Raw genomic sequence first — 7,500 nt, forward strand, 5'->3', positions numbered from 1 at the left:
TTCATCGGGTATTTCATTTCATTAACGGATTATCGCCCTCGTTGCTTTTAATTCTCCTAATGGTGCTTGGCAGTTCTTGGAACAGTCGTTCTTGTAACATTTAGCCCTCGGGGGATAATTCCAGCCGTGTTTAAATTGTATTTCAATTTATTACTTTTTATTGTTTTTTGGGTCATGCTTTTACGAGGAAAACACTTTATTATTATTATTATTATTATTATTATTATTATTATTATTATTATTATTATTATTATTATTATTATTATTATTACTTGCTAAACTACAACTATAGTTGGAAAAGCAGGAAGATATAATCCTAAGAGCTCCAATAGGGAAAATAGCCTAGCGAGGAAGAGAAATAAAAGAACTACAAGAGAATTAATGAACAATTAAAATAGAACATTTTAGAAACTGTTACAACATTAAAGTAAATATTTCATATATAAACTATAAAAACTCCCAAAAAAGCGGAAGAGAAATAAGATAGAATAGTATGCCCAAGTGTACCCTCAAGCAAGAGAACTCCATCCCGAGAGAGTAAAAGACCATAGAACAGAGGCTATGGCACTACCTAAGGTTAGAAAACAATGGTTTGATTTTTGGAGTGTCCATCACCTAGAAAAGCTGCTTATCATAGCTAAAGAATCTCTTCTAGCCTTACCAAGAAGAAAGTGGCCACTGAACAACCACAGTGCAGTAGTTAACCCCTTGAACGAAGAAAAATTGTTCGGAAATCTCAGAGTTGTTAGGCGTATGAGTACAAATGAGATTGTGGAAAGAATTGCTCAGACTATTCGGTGTATCTGGATACAAAGAAAAAATGAGCTGTAACCAGACAAACTGATCCAATGTAATAATATTTGGCCAGTCAAAGGACCTTATAATTCTCTAGCGGTAGTATTTCAACGGGTGGCTGGTGCCCTGACCAACTTATTATCTACTACCTATTGACACCACTGAATAATAGAGATTAATTAATTATTATTTTCCAAACAAACAAGTTAAAAAAAAAAAACATTGAATACATACCGAGTTTACATCAGTAATATTTTCATAGGATTAAGAATGACCTATGTTTTATATTGTGGAACAAATGTATGTGAATTTTTCTTTTATGGTTCATATTGTTTCATATATTTAACTTTTTCATTTTTTGTGTTCGACTATTTTCAAATAGTAAAGTTGTTTAATGGAAATCTGTATCCATTTAACTCATGAGATATAAAAGGGGCATAATACAGGTGTAGGCCACCATGAGAATTATCTTTCTTTTGACTATATATCGTAATCCTGAAGAATGAACATAAAATTCTCAGTATGCCTTAATGAATCTAAAGTATTCCTTTAATTACTGGCGCTCAGGTTGGACCCAGATTAATTCTTGCCAAGGAATCCTGGAATGTTACACATTAGTAAATAGAGTAGCCCCTCCCCCCCCCCCTCTCTCTCTCTCTCTCTCTCTCTCTCTCTCTCTCTCTCTCTCTCTTTAATCATAATCCGTGCATTATATTGTAGCCGTCACGTTACCAATACGTTAAGGTTTTCAACTCTATATTACACTTTTCCATTGATCTTCGATACAAATTTTCTGAGTCCTTTACACATATCAGTAATTCTCAATCAGAATCACTTACCTTTGAGAGTGAAACTAATAAGTTGTATTCGTTACCGATAGTGTAGTTATATGCTTTTCTATAGCCGTAATTAGGACTAATCACATCTAATGGAAAATCTGGTTTTCGTCAGCCCTTACTGTGTGTTCATTTGTTTGCAGGATTGCGTAGTAAATGCCAATATACAAGTAATTATATATCAGGTCAAAGACAGTTTTAGGTAAGGGACTGAGATATTTCTTTTTAAAAATAAATATTATTCACATAGCTTAGTCTAAAGGTTATCCATGAATGGCAGGGGCAAGGGATAGGACAATGTCCTAGAGACTGACCTTATATACAAATGATTAGCGCTCGTGGCGCCTCTCCACCCAAGACAGGACCAGGGAGGGCGTCAAATGGCTCCCGATAACTCGGCAAGTAACCTTCCCCAAACCCACTATCTTAGCTTAGAAGGTTTAAAGGTTTAAAGGCCGCTCATGAATGGCAGAGGCAAGAGGCAGTGATATTGCCCTATCAAGAAAGAATTATGAAGAGGAAAAAGAAAAGGTATTTATAAGAAATATTAAACCGAAAGGTATCCAACAAAAATAGGCCATGACTTTAGTTTCCAGCTTTAGGAAATGACCGGAGATCAATTCAATCCGTCTAGTTAATTGTTGTTGTATTTGTAATCATCACTACATATGTACATAACCTTTTATTGTTTATGTAGAATACTATGACTTTATATATATTCCCTTGAATGTAGTGAAGACGATATAAAAAGGATTTAAGTGAGTCATAAGAGGAATTGCAAAATAAGATACAACATTACAATAGAAAAAGCAAAAATGTAGGACTGAAAATTAATATGAGTAAAACTAAAGTTCCCAAGATAAAAAACAAGCTGAAAATTCAAGTTGAACTTTTCCTTGCAAAGAAAATTCTCTCCAATAAACGGGATTCAGCGACAGTAATATAATGATAAAATTATGAGAAATGTCGGTACAAATTATGAATTATTTGTCGCTTATCAGCTCCAAGTACACGTAAATAAACTTAATTTGGGAGAACACATCTGAGTGCAAGTCAACGAAAAACGTTGGTACTAGTTCGGTATCTTATTATTTGATTAATTTTTTGCCCCTCGATAAGCCAATTTCTGCTCTCAATTCAGTAAATGGAAGTTTATGATTTATTACTCACAAGAAGAGTACAGCGCTGAAGGAAACTGTCATGAGCAACTAGATGGACAAACTCTCACTCACATAGTTTTGAAAGGAAACAAAGACTTCTGCAAAAGCAAAAACGCTTAAAGACCAAATATGAAGAATAAATATAATTTTCTCAAATAAAAGCAGGGAAATCTCTATGCTAATGAAGATTACCGAGGAAATCAGATTTTATTTTCGGAGGTATCTGTATTCCATCACAAAAAGAGAGAAGGAAAGGGATCAGAAATATATTAAATAAAAATCGAAGGAAAGGGACAACTGGTGATTAGAAAAACGATTTATGACGAGAAGGGAAGGGGTTCTTCCTTAAAAAAGATGGTGTTAACGAAGTGAAAATTGGAGCAGGGAAAACATAGTATGAGAAAATGGTAAAAAGATTAATGTCTCCAGTGGAAGAATACCTTTGATTTATTTTATCTCTATTTTTTATTGTATTTTCTATTTTACTATTACAGCATTAGAATAAACAACTACTATTACTACTATTGACTCATTGTAGATAATGATATCGATGATAGTTCAATTAAACGGGAAGAAGGGAAAGAAAAGAAAAAAAATTGCTTGTGTTGGTACGCACACATTTATGTGTATGTTCCTTTGTATGTCAGCCAATTTTTCTCAAACATACCAAAATGTCTTTTGTATTAATAGCTGTCACTTCTGAGGCACGAAGTTATTTAGTATGACTTGTAAGTTTCTTGAACACTTTCTTTTTTTTTTATTTTATTTTTAGTTTTGATTTTGAATGACCCGAAAAAAAATGAGTCAATATCTTGCTTATTGTTTTTAACGTCAATATTTTATAAAGAAGCCCGTAAAGTTTACTCTGTACGATGGTTCTTGAATATTTAAATATTACAGGAAATGTTTGCTACCTGTTCTGTAAGCCCTAATACTTAAATAGCAACAAAGCCCTTTATCTTCCATGTAATGGAGCTAATGTATCTTTGATAAAAAAAAATGAAAATAGATTAGAGGCTTACAATTGTAAAATTCATTTATACGCTATGAAAAGAGTAAGGGTAAAAGAAAGTTATATATATCTAACAACAGCAATTATCATAATAATAATGATAATAACTCATACCTAGTTTTTATTAGCAATAGAATTCCCTCTAACAATTCGAAAGCTATATCTTTATAGCGGCCTATCCTCTTTTATTCTTTCAAGGTTAGAAAAGGTTTCAAAGGGTATTTTGGAAAAGGAATAAAGTTAGGAAGGGTTAACTACAAATAAGTGAGAACGGCGATTTATGATGTACATATAAAGCGATATGATTTAATAATTTCATAATTTAAGCAAATGCAACATTATATGTTGAAAATTGGACATAAATTACCAGGTATTGGGTCACTCAAAATGACCAAGTTTTGGGTTATTTAAAATCGGGAAGCATTGGGTCATTTAAAATTACCAACTATTGGGCCATTCAAAATAAAAAAGGATTAAGTCATTTAAAACTACTGTTGAGAATGATTGATCGATTTAGGTGTCTATTTAAAAACAGATCCTTAAAACAATTCTAATGATATGTAAAGAAGCAGAAGCTTTGTAAAGAAGCAAAGAAAACATGTACATGAAAGCTGTTATCAGCGAAGGAGATGGTGTGATAAAGACCAGTCGTCGTTTGTAGAGAGAGGAATTTGGAACGTCCCTGGTGAGGCAGATAGTGCTGGGACTAAGGAGGCCTATCTAAATACAGATGCTGCAAGTTCTTTTCCACACGCCAGGAATACCGGAAGACTTTTGTAATCAACTTCAATGACAGGGAAAGCCAGAGAATTGTGGCCTCCGTATTTGCATTATAGAGAAAAATTGACTTTTGAACATTGCTTTTGCAATATGGAGAATATTGAGTTTTCACCTTTGTTATTGTAAATGGGGAAAAATTTAGTTTCAGCCTTTGCTATTGTAATTAGGAAACAATTAAGTTTCCACCTTTGTTATTGTAATTCGGGAAAAATTGAGTACTCCCCTAGGTTATTGTAATTAGGGAAAAATATAGCTTTCCCCTTTGATATTGTAATTTGGGAAAAAAAAGAGTTTTCAACTTCCTTATTGCAACTAGGGAAAAATTGATCTTCCGACTTTGTTATTGTAATTAGGGAAAAATTGAATTGCCACCTTTGTTATTGTAATCAGGAAAAAAATTACTCATTATTGTCATTAGGGAAAATTTAGTTTTTACCTCTGTTATTGCAATAATGGAAAAAAAATGTTGTTTCCACCTTTGCTACTGTAATTAGGGAAAAATTTGATTTTTCACCTTGGTTATTGTAATTAGGGAAAATTGAGTTTCAACCTTTGTTATTGAAATTAGGGAGAAATTAAGTTTCCACCTTTGTTATTGAAATTAGGGAAAATTGAGTTTTCACTTTTTTTATTGCAATTAGGAAAAAAATGTGATTGATACCATTAATTTTACAAGGAATGAGAAATATAGATCTTTCCTCTTATTTTGGCGATGATGAAAAAATACCCCATTGCTTTTTACAATGTAGGTACAAATTTAGTCTTTTCGTTTTTTTGCATCAAGGGACAAACTCAGTCTTGCCTTTGATCGTGCTATGAGTGGAAATTAAAATTTTTCTTCCTTTTTATTTTGCAATGAGGTACATATTATTTCTTGATCTTGTCTTTGCAATAAGGGAAAAAATAGTTCTTGATTTTTTCCCCAATGAAAGGGGAAAAACATTGAGCGATATTTATATTTTTGCACTAAGGAAAAGTGATGTTTTATTTAAGGGAACAGGACATTGGGTGCTTCATTCATTTCTTGTAATGAGAATAACGAACAATGGCTGATTGCCTCTCTTTTGCAGTGAGGAGGAATGACATTGACGCTGGTTTCTAGTGTTGTAATAAAAGAAAGGGACATTACAAAATTGCCTTTATTTTGTATTGAGAGGGAGACACGTGGCGCTTGTTTCTTTCTGTAACTTTCATTTTGAAAGATTCATTTTAATTTTGGTGTAATTGTTATAGGAAATTTTCAACAGACGTCATTTACGAAATGGCTGTCTGTATAAGTAAGTGTGTTTTTTTAATGTTTTCAGATGCAAGATTTTGATCTACGAAGAGAATCATCATCATCATCATTTCCTCCTATGCCTATATCAGTTTAGTGAGATCGGTGTTACTCTATGGACATGGGTCATGGTATGACAATGAAACAAGCTCCAATAGATTTAGTAGATTTAAGAATAAAGCCATCAGAAGGATATTGGGAGTTAAATGGCAGAACACGATTAGAAATGAAACTATAAGAGAGATTAATCGAGTGCCATATGTGGACGAAATCATGATGAGGGGTAGATGGAGATGGTTTGGGCATGCTCTTCGCACTCCCCACGAGAGATTAGTTCACCAAACGTTCAGCTAGGCATCACAAGGCACTAGAAGAGTTAGAGACCCAGACCTACATGGCTGAGAACTATGAAGCGCGAAGTAGGGAATAATGAATGGAGAAGTTTTGAATAAAAGCTCAAGATAGAGACGACTGGCGTAGTATTATTGTATTTATATACGGCATATGACATATAGTTTATAAATGTACGATTTATTTTAATGTTGGTGCTGTTCTTAAAATATTTTATTTTAATTTTTCATTAATTCTTTTGTTATTCATATATTTCCTTTCCTCACTGCCTTATTTTCCATGCTCGAGTCCTTGGGCTTATAGCATCCTGCTTTTCCAACTAGGGTTGAGGCTTAGCAAATAATAATAATAATAATAATAATAATAATAATAATAATAATAATAATAATAATAATAATAATAATAATAATAATAAAACACGTACATGAATTTTCAAAAGTTTTAGACACCAACTAATAGAATTTGGACAAAGCTTGGAATGCTCAATGTTTTATTTAATTAATGTACACAATTTACAACAATGGGCAACAGATCAAATTAATATGGGGGAGAATCAAGAATAGCAAGCACCGATATCCAGGAACTGATTCTTTAATGGGTCGTGTTATGCGTTTCATGAGCAAAGTCTACCGAAGAGCAAATCAAGGTAATGGACACAAAGACAAGAATCGTCTTTTTGTGGTATCAACTCAAACAGAATAATTCTGAAATTGTCCTTTCAATAAGAACAAATAAAGTAATCTCACAAAATGTAAAGGAATAATCAGATAAAGAATACAATTTTGTCAGAATATGCCTCTAGGTGTAGAACTATCCATCATGGCAGATTATAAGTCTTACGAGAGAATTTTTTCAAATGCTGAACATACTTAGTAGGATACATTGTCTTGGGAAAATGAGAGTCAGTGGTAAACTCAATTACATTCAGGAGAACCATCTTACAAATAAAGATGTAAAGTAACTTCTAATCACAACTATTATTTAGCTTTATGGATCTCGTATTAAGACTGTATTATAGGGGAGTCAGTTAATTTAGCCTTCCCGATTAAGTTAAACACATGGTGTTCATGAGACTAAGCCAGCCGTACGCTAAGATCCAAGATCCAAATGTTGTGCACATTTCTTTAGGTCAGTACTCACTTGGACAGCTGCTATAGCTGGCCTCTGTTCAGTCCAGTCCCTTGTTTATCTATAGGATCTAGAGTATGGCGGTGTCTTTCAAGGCCAGTCTCATGTTCCTCTACAGGATTCAGAATAATTTCTGCTTGCTGTTATTGTTACTTGTGAAAA

This window comes from Palaemon carinicauda, chromosome 22 (genome assembly GCF_036898095.1).
Source record: "Palaemon carinicauda isolate YSFRI2023 chromosome 22, ASM3689809v2, whole genome shotgun sequence".
NCBI lineage: Eukaryota > Metazoa > Arthropoda > Malacostraca > Decapoda > Palaemonidae > Palaemon > Palaemon carinicauda.